General features: G+C 34.9%; 1 pseudogene; it reads left to right on the top strand.

Annotated features, from left to right (window-relative positions):
- Positions 1-4,827, top strand: part of LOC141832612 (uncharacterized) — an 8,801-nt pseudogene extending 3,974 nt beyond the window's left edge.
- Positions 4,828-5,407: the final 580 nt, after the last annotated feature.

The raw sequence follows: 5,407 nt of genomic DNA, 5'->3' as shown, positions 1-5,407 counted from the left end.
ACAGAACTGAGTCTATTTTTCAGAGATTTGTCTGCCAGGTGTATTATAACGACTGATATGCTTAAGCTTAGAAACAGATATTCCTGTCATATTATGTAAGCTTGAGCGTATATTTCTACCAAGTTTTTTTGATTCAATGGAGCATCTACCAGTTCACCTACCTTATGAGGCACAATTAGGTGGTCCTGTTCAGTATAGATGGATGTATCCATTTGAAAAGATTTTTGAGAAAATTAAAGAATAATGTTCGCAACAAAGCCAGAGTCGAGGGATCGATATGCAATGCTTATTTGGTTGAAGAAGCAACTTCTTTCTGCTCCTATTATTTTGCTGATACTGTCAACACCAGACATCGCAAGAATCCCAGAAATTATGATGATACTCAGCCAATTGATCCTACAATGCTTTCTATTTTCAAGTTTCCTGGCAAACCATTTGGTGCTTCTAATTTAAGATGGTTAAATCAACAAGAATATCATGTTGCAAGAACATATATACTCTTGAATTGTGAGGAGGTCAAACCATACATAAGGTGAGTTGATTGATATAATCAACTACTACTCGTTATTTAGTTATGTTTAATATCTCAATTATTTTTAATTTCACTTTCATCCATTTCAGTCTTTACGAACAACAACTTCATTATCAAAATCCATCCACAGTCAAAGTGAAGTCGATGAAAAGTTAGAGACAAAATTTACACTGTGATTTCAAATCTATGTAAGTTAAAGAATAAATACTTTTACATATAGGAATATCAATTATTTATCTAATTTATATCATATTTATTATTATAGGTGAACGATCGTAGATTATCAAATGTGGATGATGGAAGGATAATAAATCTTGCATCTGGACCCCTCCATAAGATACAAGTATATTTTGGTTACTACGTTAACGGTTTTAAATTCCACGTGACACAACGGGAATCACAAAGATTGATCTTTAATGCTGGTGTTTATGTAAAATGATCTATCAACACTAATAACTCAGAATTTGATTATTACGGGAGACTCAAGGAAATTATTGAGATTGAATATCCTACATTACCCATAAAAAGATGTGCGTTATTCAAATGTTCTTGGTATGATCCGACTCCCAGAACAGGAACCAGAATACACTTAAACTACAATTTAGTTAAGGTTAATCCAAACAAAAGGTTTAACAAGTTTGAACCTTTCATTTTTGCGATCCAAGCGGGTCAGGTTTTCTATCTTGAATATCCGACGAATGCAAGAAAAGTTAGTGAATGATTAGCTGTTTGTCATACGAAGGCCTATTCAACCATAGAAACACCGAATTCCAACATAGCTCAACACCATGATGCATTTCAAAATGAAGAAGTAGAGACACATTTAGTAGATTCTCAGATTCAAAATTCATCTGTTTTATTTGTAGATGTTAATGTATCTTACCAAGAGATTGATGATGGAGAGATGCCAAGCAGTGAGGAGGTTGTTGAACTAATTGAGTCTAGTGAGGAGGATCAACAAAATGTTAATATTGATGATTTAGATTGTAATGATGAATGAAATCTATTTGTTTTGTTAATCCATACAATGTTAATAATGTAGTATGGTTGTCAATTTATCTTCCTTCATTATTGATTATTATCCAAATGCTGTTTACTTTTTGTAGAGTTTTCTATCACAACTTATCAGTTGTGCCTTGCTTCGAAGATAGGTATGTACCATGCAGTTTTTCATAATTGGTGCTATTACAATGTTTTTCCTTTTATATTGCATGCTGTTTTATTTAATTTACATGTATATTGCTTGTTGTTGTATGTTTTATATTGCTTCCTTTATAAGGAGTGTGTGAAGGCTCTTGTTTTATTTCTGGATATATTTGAAAGAAGTGTATATAAAGAGCGAGAGCTTGCAATGCCTTGTTTGGTACATTTTGTATTGTTTACTCTCTTATGATATACATTATTATTATTTATTTTCGTCAATTAGGTGCAAGTTGAACTGAGTATTGGTATGTAGCTTTTTTATGCTATGTTCAATAACTTGTGTTGCTAGATAAAGATTCGAAGTGTTTAATGAATTGAACAGGTAGTGAAATTCCTCTATATTGCTTGCTGTTTTATCTGTTTGTTCTGATATTGCTTCCTTTATATTGCTTTTGAAACTCCTCTATCTTCAACCTGCTCTCGTATCACACTTCTCAACAATTAAACTCTAACCAAATTCTCAGTAAATTCTTCCAGATGAATTATGAAATAATTACATGGATCCTAAAGCATTAAGTTCTCAAACAAACATAGAAGCAAGAAGCTTAATTGAAAAACAACTTACTTAGGAAGGTCACTAAGTGTGATTAACAGTTTATTCCAAAAAATTCATCATTAAATAAATATTTAGCAATCTTGTAGATCTCTCTCATGCTGTCTATTTACAATTCATGTATCAAAAATGACTTTTTACCAGATTTTTTTACCAGATTCTGTATTCTGCTTCTAAACATCAAATTTCTAGGCGCAACTGGCATGGTAAGCTAACAATTATCAGCCAAGTAATAACTTTTCTTTAGTTATTCTTCACTAGATGTTAAAATTTATTGGGTTTTCCTAGAAGGTGAATGTAGTGATTGGAAGGGAGTGGAGAAACTAAACCTGTAAAATCACTCACGCTGTGATTGGAAGGGAGTGGAGAAACTAAACCTATAAAATACGTGCAGGTTAGTTGTAAGCAAAGCATCATTAATAATAAAACTTTGCACCATGAATTAAGATGATGGTAGGCTAGGCATCTATTCTTTTTTTTCTTTTTTTCTCTTTTTTTTGCCATGAGTCTTTAACCAAATTTTATTCTTCTCCTTTAGCTGCTCGTAGCTATATTTCAATGAATGCCTTACTGAAGCAATTAGAACCTGATAACAACTCTGGTGTTGGTAGTGTAATCTTTCCATAGTACTAAATCATCAATGTATCATAATGGATAATAATGAACCTCACTGGGATTGCTATGAAATTTTGGCAGTGTTCAGGCTAATCAAGATCAACACAAACTAGAACTTATAACAAAATGGAATAAAATGAGAGAAAGCCTACAAAAAAAGTGTTTATACACTTTAGATATCAACTATATAATACAGGGATAAATTTGACAGTATCATCCACTAACAAGTCAATTTAAGGAACTTCACATGCATAGTGAAGCTATAGAAGCCCATAGAATTTTCCTTATTCACTTCATTTAGGATAGAAATTAGAAGAGAACATGGAACATGGGTTATTTTCTCCTTATTCATTAAAGAAGCCTACCACAAGTTCAACAGACCTTCCACACTGCTGCATGAATCCAAGAAAAATGACTACAGCATGACCCTTGGAGAATTCCAAGTTACTAAATAGGCAAGTTGAAACTCTCCTACATCATGAATTTCTAATAATGTATTGAACTAAATAGGCAAATTGAAGAATTCCAAGAAAAAGCTTAGAAAGTGTACGAGCCCTTATGCAAATTGGAGAATGCACAACACTGGTATATAGCAAAGTGCACAACACTGACGTAGAACATATTCACTTAGTCTTTGAGACCTTCCAGGCTCTTATGAGGCAAGATGGATTGGGGTCATGCGATACCAACCAATGTATCCCAATGAGGCAATTATGAATGCTAATAATGAATTAATAAGAAACTTCTATTTGTATATACTTAGTCTCTTGTATAATCAAAGATAATCAATGATTAAATCTTCTACTGTAAAAATAATGTATCCGAAGCACAACATGTATGAATGCTATAATGTATACTTTATCATTTGTTTACTTAATCATTTGTTACTTTAGCATTCTATATTGTGATCAAAAGTGTAAAATGATGAATTCTGTGTTATGTTGACTGTATCATTTGTTACTTGTAATTGTGAACATACTTATACTTTGTTCACAATCATTCTAACAGGTATGTGGGCTTACCCAATCACAACAGGTAGTGACTGTATCATTTTTGTTTCGCACAAACTTTGTGTTATAATGTTATTTTGCAGATACAGATATGTCTGATCAGGCAGCAGCACCAGATGGCCATACTGTTTTGAGAGTTGTTGGCGGGTGGTAAGTATTGGTGTTATTAGTAATTTTTAATTCATAAATAATTGCATGTCATATGTCTAACATTTATATGTTTTATAATGCAGTTTTACGCCCGATGGTCACAAAGTTACGGCGTACATTTCTAGTAAATTTCATGAGCGAGTATGTCGTTCAGGGCATACTTGGAGGCATGTCGACCAGGACATGCGAAACTTCTACTACGATGAGTTTGTGGTAAGTCATTTTAATCACCAATGAAGTTGTTTTTTGTTTCTACTAATTGATTTTTTTTCTTGCAGAAAAAATATACTTATGAGCCAGGGCACGAGCAGGAGTTTAAAGACACCTGGAATGCTGCTTGTGCCAAATTATATAAAGATCTGCTATATAAATGCAGAAGAAAGGGCACCAGACCATCTTGGATCCCAGAGGACATCTGGGTTGCATGGCAAGCCATCTGGCAAGCAGAAAGATGGCAGGCAAATGCAGCGACAGCTTGATCCAACAGAAACACCGAGCTGGCTGGCCCTAGCACCGGATCCACAAAGCATACAGTTGGATCCCGCTCCATTGTGGAGCATACCTTGGACTTAGTAAGTTTACAATTAATATATTTTTTAATTAATTAGTAATGATTTAATTTTTATTTAATTATATTTTTAAATTTTCAGGAGCACGAGTTACAGCGCCCTCCTACTTGTTGGGAGATTTTTACAAAGACACACAAGTCCAATGATGACACATTTATCGATCATCGCTCGCAGGCATTAGACGTAAGAAAATAATTTTTAAATTTATTTCACATTTCAGTATTGTAATTATTTTTTCTAATCTTAAATTTTATATTAATTTAATTTTAAACAGGCTGAAATGTCTGCTAGAGTTGCACAGGTGTCTGCGCCTGCTGTTGAGGGAGGGGAGAGGTAGGATTTCTCAACCGACCAGTTGAATGAGATATACTATGATGTGGTCGGTGGGAGGAAGAAGAGCTCCACCCTCTATGGTCTAGGGTCCCAGGCGAGAGTCGTATATGATCGTGTGATGGCCCCTAGAGCCAGGGGTCGTCCCAGCGGATCATCTTCTGCGATAGAAGCCCTACAAAAAGAAAATCAAGAATTAAAGGATCGACTCTCCGCATTAGAGGCGCAGCAACTCGCCGCATTAGAGGTGCAGCACGGAGTTACGATCAGCTTGCGCGGCAAATGACGACCTTCATGGATGCCATGGGCCCGACGCCACCCATGCCACGTTACGATGAGCTGCGAGGTGCGGACACTGATGTGGACACTCAGGACCCTAATGCTCCTGATCAGTAGCTGTCTGCGAGGTATGTTAACATTTCTATTACTTCTATTTTTTTTAAGT

This window comes from Curcuma longa, chromosome 7, assembly GCF_044706935.1.
Source record: "Curcuma longa cultivar G26 ecotype Majalengka, Jawa Barat chromosome 7, ITB_CL_G26_1.1, whole genome shotgun sequence".
NCBI classification, from domain to species: Eukaryota; Viridiplantae; Streptophyta; class Magnoliopsida; order Zingiberales; family Zingiberaceae; genus Curcuma; species Curcuma longa.
The sequence above is the reverse complement of the archived record's forward strand: the minus strand, read 5'-3'. Positions and strand labels throughout refer to the sequence as shown.